Here is a 16,285-nt window from a genome sequence, read left to right on the forward strand (position 1 = left end):
TAACAAATGATACTATTCACCAACATTCAGTCATTTCCAAGTGGGCTTCCGCTTTGAACCAGATTGCTACCTCCTTTATTTACATTTGGTTTGAGATCATAAATAGTGTCAATATGAATGCTGACTAAAACAGATATTTTGCTGTAACTTAACTGTAAAACAAAAATTTTTTTGGACATCACAAAAAATGAACATAGGATTAAAACTGATAATTTAAGTAATTTTTAAAGTCATCACTCCCTAAACAAAACAATGCACTGTGAATCACGGAAGTGTTTGTGCAGCTCAATTTGAATTCTGAAGTCTGAATATTCTCAGTGCAAAAAAATAGAGTTAACTGTTTAGAAGCTGTGCCTACACAGTCACCAAATACTTCAGTAAAACTCTACAGGCCTATATTAAAGGGCTGCCTTTGCACAATCCATATTTTCCATGCATGTTTAGTCCAAATCTCTCTGTGAGTAGCTTGAGCAGAGGCATCAGCCCAGAAAGGCTAGAAATTGTTACTTTTGACCATCCAAATTTGGATGTTCTGCATTGAAATCTATATAAACCATGCATAGATATCTCATATTTTGTATTATTTTCTGTTGTCTTAGTTACATTCTGAGAGAGAAGAACAAAAGGATGGATAAACATGCCAATAAAAGAAGGCGAATATGCTATTATCCATCCCTTTGACTGTTTACATTGAATAAAATAGGAATTAGTATTCCAGGCTTGTGACTCTACCTCTTGGCTCTTAGACTTTTAAATGCAGATGCTAATAATCTCTATGCATTCATGCATGCTGACAGATATGCCACAACACTTTAATCAGCATTGGCTACAAGACTAATAAAGGTTAGTAATAAAATAAAATTCTGTAGGGGCTCCCTCTTTACAGGCAATATCAAGCCCTATGAACTTTTAATGCCTACTCTGTTTACGTAGATAGTCATGGCTCAAAGCCTGTATTAGAAATAGCAAGGAATGCTTATTCTGTAGCTTTTGAAAATACTGCAAATTACACTGTGGTATTGGCTTACTCCAAACTAATCTTATCCTTTACTGACCTTTGCAGAAACACTTCTCTTTCATTTGGCAGCTTCATTTCCCTTCCTTCTGTCTTATTCCCCTGTCTTTCTACCTGTAGTTTATTTAGTCATCAGGAATTGGTGTGATGGGGCTGCTGCTCTTTAACTATGTAGCTGATAGGTTTGTTGTGCTCACCCAGAAGCAAATACCTATTTCTCATTCCATTTCCATTGCAGCTTCATTTTCATCTCAATATTGTATTCCTCAGGAGCTGCACAATACATTTCTTTTGAGGAAAGCAATGAATCTATTTACTCTTTGCTTTACCTCTGTCTAAAGTACTGTGGATTTTCTGGTCCTTTATTTCCCTGTGCATTTTATGAAAAAGCTAAATTCATCAGGAAGCTAAAAATAGATGCGACAATGAGTCAAGGAAATAAATGTGTGCGTATGCATTTGCAGTGAAGGCCTTTTGTTAACATTACTTAGTAGAAATAGATAGAATACATTACAGTAGCAGTGAAAAAATTAATAAGCCCAGAGGAAAGCAAAAATCTTACAATGAAAGATGGATAAATCTTGTATTCTTTAAAATCACCAGGCTTCTACCAGGTATAATTCTGTCTTGATAGGTGATATAAGCATCCGTACTTTGTAGTGGAATTTGGATCTTTTTAAAATGAAGAAGGAAAAACTGAACCTGGAGTAGTCTTAACAGAATTAGTGTGCATAACTGTGGAACCACTATTTTATTTCAACCCACGTAAAATACTCAGATGCTGTTCTATACTATGTAGTTGTTTTTAGATCTCAGTCTCCCCACACAAGACCAGGATACTGGACTCCTCTCTGCAGGCTCCCATCCCAATCCAGGAGTTGATGGGCCTGCCAAACTCATAAATCATGTCAAAAGCAGTCTAGCATTGACAAGTCCATTGCAGCTATTGTTATTTAGGTAATTTCTGAGTTTATAGATCTATTGCTTCATTCATCTGTAACTTCATTGTAATTGTACTGTGAATGTAACACATTCCAGCTGTGCCAGAGCCAATGATGGGACACACAGTTTTACCCAGCGCTCATAATCACTGTAGGAACCTTAGAATCCTACAGGATATCAGTTATGTTCTAGGCATCTCTAGTTCCCATAAGTGAGCATGCAGAGGCATATCCACAGCTTGATTGCGTCAACCTCCTCAATTTTATGTTCAAAATGCCTGGGAAAGAGGGTGCACCCAAAGGACAACATCTTCAGCACAGGGGTCAGAGGGTAGCTTTGTTGAAGCCTGCTTCAGACTCCTTTACTAGATCCTGAATTTTTACCCTTGGCATTTCAGCTGAAGTGTTCTCAAGATAGTTCCAGAGCATCCTTGTATTGACCATATTGCAGGCTTGCTCACCCTGCCTAGAGATGCTCTTACACCTGCCAGGTTGACAAATATCAAGCAGCTCTAGGAATGCCAGTAGTAAGAACAGAAAGACTAGGTGTAAAAAAATGTTTTAGAAATATAACCAAAATAACAATAAATAATCCAAAACAAGAGGTGTTAATTTCATTTTGAAATTTGAGATCGACTACTTTGTATTACCTCATCAAGCTTAATTTTCACTCACTTTCAATCAGTGTTCCCTACTAAGGCCACAGATACTGAGTAATCACATCTAAACACGAAATATCAAAATTCTAAACTCAAAACAAGACTAGAAGGGCACAAACTAAATGCTTATTTTGAAATGTATAATCAAGATGCTTTAAAGAGTAAATCCATGATGCATTTAGGGACTTCTGAGAGAAAAACAAGACCAGATTTGTTTACAGTGTTTGTTCAGCCTTTATTTGTTCACGTTAAATACTAATTCTTATCCTTTCATTTAAGATTAGGAAAAAAAAAAACAAAAAACTGATTAAATGAATGTCTGTGTGGAGGACTGGCAAAATGACTATTCTACTTAAGTCTTATTTTCAGGACTAAAGAAGGACTTAAGTGATGCCTAAGATTTTGTGATTGTCCTTAGTATGCCTAAGATTTTTCCAGCAGAATAATGCAAGAAAGAAAGCAAATTTTCTTATCCATATATAAAAAATGGTTAAGAATGTTAATAGGACTACTTGCAGACACAAGGTTGTGTCTTTTTTTTTCTTTTTTTTCTTTTTTTTCTGTTTTTAAATTGCTTGTATATTTGCTAATAGCTTTTCCACTTTGTTCATGAAGGAAAATCACATACTGTCAAAGTTATCCTTACAGAGAAATATTGTGTTTTCTAATAATATGCCCAATTTATTGAAGTATTTTTTTCAGTTCCTCCAGTTTTTAAGACGTCACTATTCATCACAAAGTCAAATCAGATTCTCTCACTGCTTGATTTCTTCACTAGTACTACAATTAACATGTCCTTCGTCCCATTCTTCCATGTCTTTCTTTTTATCAACATCAGCTTTTGTGGTACTACAGTTCTGCAGACATTTATAGTGGAATATTTTAAGCATATCTAGCTTGCAGCTCTGCATTCTAAAATACAAAGGTCTGAAGCCATTTCTCTGGCCAGGTTGAAATCACTGTCTCTGGAGCAATATGGGAGCACACAAGCACATTAGAACAGAAGAAATACGTCCCTAAATGTTTATCTTTCCATGGTTACACTTGCCACACACACTGCTGCAGAGGTGTCTAAAGAACTGTCTGACAAGTCCATCCACTCATTGATCATTGCAGCTTGGCAGGGAGGGTAATCAGTCACTAACAGGATGGTTTTTGTCAGGCTGATGTTAGCAAGGCAGGGTCTCAAAGCCAGTGTGTCTTGCAGATAAGCTTAAAAAAAAAGCAGAAGAAAACACAGCAGTAATCATGTCAGCCTGTCAGATACCCAGCTCTCACATAAAAACAAGATCCAAGATGGTCAAAGCCGAGTGACCCAAAAAACTCTTCCTGAAATTGTTGTACGTAGCCTGACAGTTATGGACAAGTCCTGCTTTAATGGAATAAAGCCACTGCAGAGGGGAGAGTAATATGAAGAGAAAATTACTATGTGAAGAATTTATATTTAATTCTAACACCTTCTTTCTTTCACATAGTTATTAATGTGTTTTTTTAAAGTGCATTAAAATTTCATTCAGATTAAGATGAACTATAAGAACAGGAGTAAGAGTAATGCAATGAATGATCCTGTGTTGACAATCAGTTTTAGGCAGTAAAGGTTAGTCAAGGTTAATGTCATTTCAGTGCCTCATCTCAGATCCTCATTTTGTGTCTTTGGCAAGCTGGCATTTTTCCTTCTTTTTCTGAGTAATCTGTTTTATTCGTGATATGTGCTGTAGACTAATTATTCAGGCTTATCTTATGTTTAAATAGCATCTGTGGTAGAACTTCATAAAATATTTATTAATAAATGTAAAGTACCCAAGATCTAAAAATATTTTTGCATGATTTTATTTAAAAGCAACAGTATTTTATGTGGACCTTCTTATCAAATTTTCAATAATTTAAGTATGTGAGTTTCTTACTCCTGCTGTTGAAAAATGTATAGAAGGTAATTCTCCTGCTAGGAATTGCAACAAATAATTCATGGGGTTTTTTTTACCTCTGCAAAAAATGTGTACCATACATTGTATTAATTGTAGCTCATTAGAAGTGTTTTATTAGAGCACAGTTTCCAATACAAGCCTCCCGATTCAGCTGCATCGTACATTCTACTTAGATAATCTATATGACTGTGCCATTGATATGCCCTGTTGACATTATGCAGTCTTAAATCCTTAATACTTTTGGCTGGCCACTGATATTTTCCCTAATGAAGAAGCAAAACAAATATGGATTATTTGATCCTTCAAGTAGGGAGCGGATGTGTATGAAAGTTCTCAAATATTTTAGTGGTTGAAGATCAGAGTCTAAATTTGCAGTCTCCTTTTCTAGCAAAAAAATCTAATCATCCATTCAAAATGCTGATCCACCAAACATTGGTAGATGAGTCATGTAATAATTATGTAAGTGACCTTACTTGTGTCACATGGCTATGTGATTTTAGAAGAGATTAAAAGGTCTGGTCACCCACTGGAAGAGAGTAAATAACTTCTGCATTTACTTCAAAATGTGAAATAGACTGGAACAACAGAACATTGTATCTTTTGTATAGAATTAGTGTTATACTTGCAGCTCACTGTGATTGAATTATACCTGTAATTACCATGAATGTTTGAGTATTGTCCAAGAACATTCACAACTGAACAGGCCAGACCAATTATAGATATGATATCAGATAATTCACACTTAACAAAGTTTTACTTAATGGAGAAGATGATTTTTGCTAGGTGATGTAGTGTAGACAATTAGAATGCTCAATTTCCTAGTAATTCCCTTTTTTGACTAGATATCAATGTTGATTAATCCTTTTTGGATCTGAATGTTTTGTTGAATGGAAGTTACTCCACAAAGTTGAAATGGGATATATTCCTGGCAAATATTTTGAGAATCAGATCTTTGGGGCCTTAAGCAGGAGTCAGAGTAGCCTGTAAGGCAAAAATACACAAATGGTCATAATCTCCTATATCCATCCGATTTATTCTTTTTTAATCACAGTACATTCTGGTTATAGGTTTGACTTTGCTCTGTCTTTGCTAGTTTTCTACTGCACATCAAAAAATTTTGTCTATTCTAAAAAATACTAAATGATGGCCTAAGCTGCTCATCTGCTAAAAGCAACCCGTATTTATCCACCTCTGTTGTTTACTGTCATTAATACCAATTGCATTTCACAATCTGACCTTGTAATGACAGTTTATGTGTAAAAATTCTCCCTCTCTCCAACGTACATATAAATACATAGTGTTCATGAACACAAACATGAAGTCAAAAATTTCTAATACTTAGAAGTGCAAGAAAAGTGTAATAAAATGTATGGGAAACAGTAATGTAGAAACATCTTTTCATTTTAAATTATGCAAAATAACTTCACATCATTTTGCTTTTGCTATTTAAAAAAACAAACAAATAAGCAAACAAAAAAAAACCCAGCAAGTGCAACTGCAAAGTTAGAACAGTAGCATTGTGTGATTGTACAGCTGTTCCATATGAAGAATGTACAATAAGCACTAGGAATTCTGTTTTCTAATAAGAATACTACAGTTGGCTCACTGTAAAGAATTATTTGATGTATGTATAGAAATTGTCTGGAGACCATTTGATACAAAACTGCTGTGCCTCCCGCTTGGTAGTTCATTTCAGAAGTATATTCTATGTAAAGCTCTGTGTTCAATTGAGAACCTGTTTTCTGTTTCCTTCCTCCTCTGTGGGAGAGTTACAGTATTGTGGATGGAGAAAAGATGCTTTGACCATCCCACAGGCAGCTGTGTTTTTTGGGATAGTGAAGTTACCCAGGGATACTATTCATTAAAACACCTAGGAATTCTTCAAGATGAAAACCAATATAGATTAACTTATGTTAGAATACTGTAGTACATTTAAGTCTGCATTTTCTAAGGAGTGTTGATAATGTTTCTCATTACAGTAAGGATATTAGATCTCCTAACTTTATATTCAGGTACCAATGTGAAAGAAACAAAACAAAGCTTATAAGTACTTAGATCCTCTTCTACCAGCTTTCTCTAGGGGCGCATGCATTTTCCTTACTATAATGAGGCCCATAAAGAAGAAAAATGGTGAGGCCTAATATAGATAGGGAGTCACATTACAGTAACTTTTCATTAGAATTAGAGTAGTTAGAGACTACTATATTGCAGTAGTGGTGGGTAACTCTGCTACTGTTAAGGGCCAGCTGTCAACATTCCTGTTATAAACCCCATTTTTCAGAGGTTTATGACACCTTTGGAAATTCCACTTGGGGTGAAGCTTAGTTTAGAAAGACTAAGTAAGGGAATGATCTTTTTAAGATGAAATAGAGGGGCAAATAAAATAAACCTGAAATCCATGCATTTTGGCTGCTTTCCTATTTTGTTTCCTTTCCCCTAGTATGGTTGTTTCCGTTCTAGTCGGTAGGATTCACTGCAAATAAGGCTCTTCAAACCATTTCAGCACTGAAACAAGTAATTACTATGTAGTTAGAAACCAGCCTCAGCTCCAATAAAGAGCCTTACCAAGCACTTGTAAGTAGTTATAGAAACTTTTTGTTCCCCCAGTACAGTTTGTTTCCAAAAGACTTAGTCTTTCTAACCCAGTCAGCTTTTTCTGGCTTACCTCAGCTCCAACCTGTTTTCACACAGAGCTCCACTACACAATGAGTTCCTCTGGAGAATAGAAAGTGGCACAGGCTGTCTCTAAGACACTTGTTTTATCATTGCCAAACAGAAGTTGAAATCTGGACAGTTGTTAAGTAAACCACAGAAAGTCATAAATGTAATTTAATAAGTGCCATTTTTTCTTCTGAACAGTGTCTTGCTCTGGCATATAAAGAGCAATGAAGGTGATGCCTTTCCAACACGATAGCCACCTGTAGGCCCTGGAGTTTCCATTGATCTCTTCTTCTAAGAGCCTGACCGTTAACCTTGGTGTAGTAGCCTAGTCAAGTGATTGTTAGCATTAATAAATAATCAGTGAGTGAACAGTGCAATAATAGAGTGGAGAGTTTTCATTTAAATTTCAAAGCAAATGTATGACTATTTTTAGTGAGCTTTTTAAATAGATCTCAAGAAGCATCCTTGCACTCAGAGTTTACTAGAATACCCATTAAGTGTCCAATGTTAAACTTGAATGTTTTGTAAGAATTAATGTCAATTTGCAGTGTATCTTCTGGTATAAGTGAATTTTGGTGATTGGTGAATTTTTGTTAAACAGTAAAAAGTACTAAGCTTGAAAATAGGTTAAATTTGCCTATGTAATTATTTCTTTCAAATTACTCACCAGCTCTAGGGGTTGCCTACTTACCCAGAATCTCTCCAGCAATTATTTTATGTGATGTCTTCTGTCATACACACAGCTGCTATGTTCCACTGTGGAGGAGGAAGTGTGGCAATGGTGAAAGAAGGTCCTCAGTTCCTCAAGGGCATTGTAACCCAATTTTACATGCTTAACTAATCATCACTGTTATAGTAAGAGAAATAGGAAAATATGTAAATGCAGGAAAAAAAAAATCCACATCTCTTATTCTCATGCAAAATTAAGAGAATGGGAAAAGTATCTCCAAGATGGTAATCTATCTTGTGCTGTTGAACATTCCTGATCTCATGACTTCTGGCACTTTATATTTCTGTCTGTCAAGTATTAACACATTGGGTTTTGTTTGTTTGTTTTTTGCCAGCTACATAGGTGAATGTTGAGACTATATAAAATTCATGGAAGCAAGCTGCTGGAGGAAAGTTATTTAAGGAAAGGCTGAAATAACTAATTGAATTTCGTATTTATTTATCTGAGTATTACAAATCAGATCTTCCAGTGCAGGATGACATAATGCCTGCTCAAGAGAATGGGAATCTTTCATAGAAGATTTTTTGCTTGATTTTTCCATTGATAATCTTCTGGAAACATCACAATGATGTTATTGCAATCTGGTTTTCCTTCCAAACTCTTATGACCTTCACCTTGGAGATCTGATTCAAGGTCTATCAATTTCTCTCTGTGTAAAAACCATACACAGAATACCTGCCTTTTTCAGACTGTAGTTTCTTTGATATTCCTAGAAGAGAATTTGATTCTTTCCACTGTACCAGGAAGATATTTTTAATTATTTCATATGTATTTAAAGTTCAATTTAATACAAAATAAATAATTGTGAATACTTAAATTTATTAGTTAAATTTGTCACATAGTGACAACGCCATCAATAACTTTTGCAGTGTTGTTTTATGTACTTGCCACTTGTTGACTCTGCGTTGAGTCAAGAAACAGATGAACCATCACCACCTATTTTTCTTCTCCTCACCTTTTATGATTCTTTGTTCTTTCCAGAACAGTAAGTAGGAATAAGTAGTGGCCGAGTTTTTTTGCTGGATATTCAAGTAGATACAATACACCTGGCAGAACAAGTATCTTATTATGTTCTTTTTTTTTCTTAATGCTCATAATAGGTAGAGAGCCATAAAAGGACACATATGCATATTTTGTGATTATCAAAATCATGTTTTATTCTTCCTTGCTGCTGCAACTACATAAGATAATTGTTCCTTCTTATTCAAGGGTCATAAAATGTATTTACAGTCTCTTCTCTAGTTTTCTTCCACAAACTAAAAATCTTATTTTCTGAAACAGTCATTTAGTAATTATCATTAATGCAGTAATTTCAGTCTCCATTTTGATAAGGATTTTGTATTGCTAAAGTTCTGAAAAAAAAAAAAAAAAAAAAAAAAACCACCAAACAACTAAGCAGTATTACACTAGTTGAAAAAAGCTTTTGATAAAATTCATCTCACAAATGGGGGAGTTTTTAAACATGCTTTTAATCAAATCAGAATCAACAGTAATTTTTATAATGGCTTTTTTGGTTTAAGTGATATATCAAACCATAAATAGCAACAGGAATCTCTGACATGGCTAATAACTTGGGAGAATAATTTACATTCTTCTGAGAAGTGTGTATAAAATCAAGTGGTATAATCTGAAGAACAATTAACCAAACACATTGTACAAACATATCAGATAATCTGTATAAGTGAAATATGTGCTTTCAAAGATAATTATATCTATTAAAAAAAAAAAAAAACTTTTTGTTTGATTTAGAATAGAAATATATTACAGATTGAATGCTACAAGTACATTTATAGAGATATGTTTAAATACTCATTCTCCAGTTCTACATTCTTACCTTATTTTTTAACGGTGGGAGACTGAGAAACTGCCAGAACTGAAGTTTTATTTTCCTATTTCTGCTAATCCTGAACAGGGTAATGCAATCAGCAGAGATAATAATGCCTTAAATGACTTGGAATTTATTTGGTTCACAAAATCATACGGAAGACTGACAGCATCTTAAACAGCAGCAGTCACTGAGGATGTGGCTTGAGTATTGACAGAAGTGGTATTTCAAGTAATGAAGAAGGTTATACAATTAAGTTTCCTGAAGCATACATTGCCTGCCGTGTGCACTTACTGTATATTGTCACCCTTCTGAGTCATAGAAAAGCTTCACTTTTTTCAGAAGCAGGATCAATAGGATTAGGGGATTTGTGCTCAAAGCTTGCCTGTGGCTTCTTGTTAAGCATGTCGTATGCTTTATAGCTGCCTTTTTTGCACTGTTCCATGGTATTAATCATCCAAATTATATCCCTACATTGTAATATTTTGGCCAGTTTATTTTATTTTATTTTATTTTATTTTATTAGCACTCTAAAAAATGTATGTAAAAAGGAGAAGTCATACTGAAATTTGTGCTTAGAAGTTTAAAATGGTCTTCTCCTCAGAAATCATTAATGTTCTTCAAATTTCATAGCAACTGATGACAATCACTATTTATTTACTTATTTCATTACAAAAGTTGTTTGTCTGTAACTAGTTTGTTTGTGTTACACAACATACACACAAAGGTCAGCAAAACCGGATGAATAATGTATTTTGGCAGACAAATCAAGTCAGGTTTGCAGAGCATAGTTTAGCTGGTTCCTTGCATGTTAGCTAGCAACCCATCAGAACTCATTGGTAAGCTGATGAATGTGCAAGACACATGTATTTTGCGAGACATGATTTACATGAAATGGTGAAGTTTACTAGTGCTCTGCTGTTTGATGGGCTTCCTATGGAGTGTTGAGTTCAGGCATCTTATCTCCAGTCTTTGTTGTAGCTGGTCTAATGGATTGATATAAAGTCACAACAAAAAGAAGTGATTACTGAAGAAGCTGAAGAATCAAATCCTTTTAGAGCTGTGCACAGAATACAGAAAATGCCAGCCTTGAATGATCACTCATAACATTTCATTGCCCCAGTATGTTACCTACTTTAACCCAATTTACCAATTTACTCCAACTTCTATTCAGTGGCTAAAATGGCTAAAATTCAGTGGCTACCCTGTGTGGTAGACAGGGGCTGTTGAGACATACAGCCAGATACTTCAGTAGAATTGCCCGAGGTTTGTTTAAGAGGAGAGTCAACTAAACCTGGAACAATACATATTTGTAGGCTCCCATCCCTATAGATAGTGGGAGAGAAAAGAAAGATGAATTTTGTTACTTGTGTGCTGTATTTTTAAAAGGTTTCCTCTTGAAGAGTTTAGAGAAAAGATGCCGCATACCTGTAGCTTTGCAATTGAGTAGTTCATTAGAGAGCTAATTAGATGAAGTGCTTGATCAGTGATGGGTAAAATGTGTCAGAACTTATCTGAGGACTGATTTAAGAATAGGCTTATTCTTTTTCTAGGGTGAAACAGAAATAGACTTGAAAAGCAGAAAGCTTTTTCTCAGGAGAATTTGGCTTAAGAAATTCAATATTAAAGAAAGTCAGTTAACTCAAGTTTATTGTCTTGGAGTTGAATTAGTAGATATAAATTAAGCATTGTAGTACTATTCAGAGAAAATGAGAAAGCACATAACTGTGTAGAGGGGTTCAGGAGGACAAGGATCCCACATCAAACATTTGTGTTGAAACTCAGTATGTATAGACTTGGATATTTGACATTAGAAAACCAGGTAAAAGTGACTAAAACTGCAATAGAAATGGATATTGGTGCTAGCTCACTGAAAACAAATGTATTGGAAAAACTGGGCAGAACAAAAGTCATGGTTATATACATTCTCAAATACTTTATAAAGGACAAAGGGACATAGCAAGCATTGAGAAGAGTAACATACCTATCTTCTAGAGGATTAAACTTTCTCTGATGTTCATAGTCTAGCAAACTGGAATGACTTCTGCAAGGATACTATTCAACTGAAAAAAAATGGTCAGCTAGAGAGTGAAGAGGAAACATTTTTCCTGCCGTTTTCATACTAGCTTTTAATGAGAACCTTTGAGGTATTGTGCGGTTACTTTTTTAATGATGTAATCAAAGGTTTAGGAAAGATAAGACCATTTTTGAAAGAAAGTAGGGGGAAAAAAAAAAAAAGAATTGCACAAACATTTTACAACTGAGTTTACTTTACTGATGTCCATCCAGGAAATTACAGACTAGATAGCACATAGTAATTACTTTTCTGTGTTAGCTATCTGATACCCGAACTGAATGGATTACTTCAGTTGTAGTAGTGTTAAAATAGCAGCAGTGATAGTCACTTGAAGTAAAGCTGCATGAGAGAAATAGTACTAATCAGAAAGTGTAAACAGGCAGCAGATCTGATAATATCAGATATATTTTTTAACTGTTGTGATGATCATCTTTAGGAGGATGAATTAAATTGGGTGATGGTGGTATTCTGTCCAGCTCTGTGTTCAGTGCAGGTGAACTTAGATAAGTAATGAGGACCAATGCGTATAGTTGTATTCCAGTTTCAGTAGTTTTCAGCTGCCTTTTCCCTTATTTTTTTATTGAATTTTAACTTTATATTTTTCACATTTACAGTATTTTCAGAGCACATTTGTATTATCTCTGGAAGTAATAAAAACAGGGGTAGTCTGGTCACAGTCATGGTTACACTTTAGATTATCAACTTTAAAATCCATTTTTTTGAGGTCACACAGTAAATTCAGATAGGCCAATGAGTCAAGATTGCTTTGACTATTGGGTTGGCAGATTAATATGACTGCTGTGTTATCTGTCATAACTTGTTCATCATAAATGCAGGATTGTTATTCATAGTTGATGGCACAAAGTTGGTAGTGAGTTTGCCCTGAGCAAAAACACTATTGGAGTGCTACTCTATTCTTGTATTTAAGTAGGTATCAGAAATTCCTCCTGTGCGAGGTCATGCATTTTGGAAGAGAGTGATAAAAAGCAGCAAAGAACTAACAAATGCAAAGAGCATTTTAAAGGTGCTTTACATACTAGGCCACCCTCAAGGAGACTGGGGAAGATTCACAGTATCAAGGCTTCAGGAAACTAGGAACAACATTAACAAAATACTATGTTAGCTTTGCAGATGTTAGTTTGAAGGGAAAGTAGATGTCTCAGAACAAGCTGCAGATTTTTCATTTCCTAAAGAAAAAGCATAAGTTATTACAGGAAAAATAACATATCAGAATTGCCTTCTCTGATTGAGGGGATCTCTTATAGAATCATTAAGGTTGGAAAAGACCTCTAATATCTAGTCCAACTACCACCAATATTGTACACTAAACTATGTTCCTTAGTACCGTATCTACACATTTCTTGAACACCTCCAGGGATGGTAACTCAACCACCTCTCTGGGCAAACTGTTCTAGTGCCTGACTACTCTTTCAGAGAAGTTTTTCCTAATTTCCAACATGAACCTTCCCTGGCACAACCTGAGGCCATTCCCTCTCATCCTATTGCGAGTTATGCAGGAAAAGAGACTGTCCCCAACCGTGCCACAACCTCCTTTCAGGTAGTTGTAGAGGGCAGTGAAGTCTCCCCTGAGTCTCCTCCAGACGAAACAATCCCAGTTCCTTCAGCTGCTCCTCATAAGACTTGTGTTCCAGACTCAGCTTTGTTGCCCTTCTCTGGATATGCTTCAGGGCCTTCGTGCCTGTCTGGTAGTGATGGGCTCAAAACTGGAAACAGTACTCAAGGTGCAAACTCACCAGAGCTGTGTAGAGGAGGTGATCGGTTCCCTGCTACTGCTGGCTACACTGTTTCTGATACAACCCAGGATGGCGTTGGCCTTCTTGATCAACTGGGCTCACTACTTGCTCATGTTCAGCTGAGTGTTGACCAGTACCTCCAGGCCCTTTTCCTCTACACAGTCTTCCAGCCACTCCGCCCCAAGCCTGTAGCATTTTATGAGGTTGTTGTGACCAATGTGCATGACCTGGCACTTGGTCTTGTTAATCTTCATCCCATTGACCTCAGCCCAGCTATCCAGCCTGTCCAGACCCCTCTTCCACTTACTACTTTCAGGCAAATTGACACTTCCTCCCAACTTGGTGACATCTGCAAACTTACTCAGGGCGCACTCAATCCCCTTGTATTGATCATCAATAAAGATATTGAGTAATATCTTGATAAATACAATATCTAAGTATATTATCAATGTTTATATAAATCTGGATGGTAGGAGTCAAGTGAATGAAGACAGGCTCTTTTCAGTGGTTCCCAGTGACAGAACCAGGGGCAGTGGGCACAAACTGGAATATGGAAAGTTCCATACAAACATGTGAAAAATGTTTCTTCTTGAGGGTTATAGAGCACTGGAACAAGGTGCCCAGAGAGGTGGTGAGTTTCCTTTTCTGGAGATATTCAACATCTGCCTGGATGCTTTCCTGTTTATCCTGCTCTTGGAAGCCTGCTTTAGCAGAGATCTCTTCAACCCCTACGAATCTGTGATTAATCATTGAGAACTGCTCCAAAAGTAGTGCCTCCTATTTTATTATGTTGGTTCATGATGTCAGTGGCAAATGGTGGTGGTATAGCAGAAGAGGTTGAACCTTCCTAACAACGTTTTATGACATTTTGTTGCCATGTGACAGATGGCAAAATGGCATCTGACATAGGAGTGTGTATGAAGCAAAGATGTGGAATTTAATTCCTTCCTCCATGCAGGCAAAAAAATTGGCATTCATTGACACTTGCTGAATGTTTATGGAGACCAAACAGTGGGTGTGTGCACAGTGAGGTAGTGGGTGGTCTGTTTCAGTAGGGGTGACAGTGGGACACCTCTACTGTACAGATTTTTATAAGCATAGCATGCAGACACTGCCAAAAATGCATAGCTAATGATGATCATTTTCTCTATAGTGTTATTGTGCTTTTTTATCAGTTGTAGTTTCCATGGAAATAAATTGGAGGCATTACTTTAAGAGCAACCTACATAGATTGCCTAACCAAATCACAGAATCCTTTCAAGAATCAGTGGAAGTTTGCATTGCTAAAGAACTTGATCAAGATTTGTTCCTAGGCCCAGATATGAGTAAAGGCAGCTATAACATTTCACCTGTGAAGTGGTGAAAAAAAAAAAACCAACGTTTCTTATTTAATACTTAAGGCCCAAATAATAAAGCTGTAGTTTGGATACAATAAAAAGGATGATGGTTATTTTGGTTCTAAAGGCTATGGAAAGTTATTATTTCATTATAGATCAAAGAGAAATCACTGCAACTCATTTTATAAATTCTTCTGAAAAGCACTGAGTGGGAAAGCCCTAGCTGCATTTTACTAGGGCTTTTAAGAAATCATTTTTTATACACAGTGAACATATTCAAAAGACTAATGTATCTAAATCAACCTAAAAATATAAAAGACTAATCCACAAGATCATTAAGTTATAATGATGAGCTGCTGAAATAGGTACAGAACTTGATTGGATCTCAGTGACAGAGGGCAAACATGAAGGACAAGACTTCAGGAACTGAACGTATAAATGCAGGTGCACAAAAGATCAGGTTCGTAGCCTGTTTTAAAATATATTGGCTGATTTACTTGATAAATACTTTGGAAGAAATATGTAGTAAGGCAAAGAAACTTGCTGAGGGAACAAATCCAAGGGAGGATGGTCAATACAAAGGGCAGTGCAGTAACAGGAGTATACTGGAGAAGATGTTTTGTCTTGGACATGCTGGTTATTAATGAACTACTGTTAAAAGATTTGTTGTTTTAGTTGAACAAAGACTGGAAAAGTTCAGGTGATAGTCCAATATTTAACCTAGTTATGAAAGCCTAAAGAATGTCTCTGGAAACCTGAAAAAGAAAACCTTCCTGTGAATTTAAAAAGTACTTTTTATTCCCTGCAGAAATGGCAAATTTTGCTGTTAGCTACCATGTAACTTTTAGCTTTGATCTACTATGTCCATCTGAGATGGGAAAAGATTTGAGAGGTAAGATTGAAAGTCGATGATCCTATATTCCACATACTTGAAAATCCATTTTCTGAGTTATGTTTCTTGCACTGTGTTATAACCAGAATATCAAGAGTAAAATCAGATTTCATTTAAGTATTTCCTGTTGTTAATCCTTACTTAATTTATTTTAAATGAAAATAAACATCATTACGCATCAGTGGGATGAAAAATAGACCCAAGTAAAAATGAAAAATTATTTTTAAGATGAAGGCAAAATGTAGCAGCACCAATCTCCTTTATTCTTAAATCCTTTCATGATTCTGAGCCATTAATTATTACGCATATGGAATGAGAGGCTGAAATACACTTCAAGTAGTTACTTAGATCCAGACATTTACATAGGTATTCAGTACCATTTTCTTAGTAGATACAAACAAAGAATAGAATGGGAGGTAACTATCGACTTGTAATTGTTTGTTCTCAATCAGACTAATTTTTTGCTGTG

At 35.7% G+C, this 16,285-nt stretch overlaps 1 long non-coding RNA gene across 1 annotated transcript in view; it reads left to right on the forward strand.

Moving 5' to 3' along the window:
- LOC124417136 overlaps window positions 1-15,853 on the forward strand; it is a 123,405-nt gene extending 107,552 nt beyond the window's left edge. Inside the window, exon 3 of the long non-coding RNA XR_006931153.1 lies at window positions 15,733-15,853. This is a non-coding gene — a long non-coding RNA (uncharacterized LOC124417136). The remainder of the gene's footprint in view (window positions 1-15,732) is intronic.
- The last annotated feature ends 432 nt before the right edge of the window (window positions 15,854-16,285 follow it).

This window comes from Gallus gallus, chromosome 11, assembly GCF_016699485.2.
Source record: "Gallus gallus isolate bGalGal1 chromosome 11, bGalGal1.mat.broiler.GRCg7b, whole genome shotgun sequence".
NCBI lineage: Eukaryota > Metazoa > Chordata > Aves > Galliformes > Phasianidae > Gallus > Gallus gallus.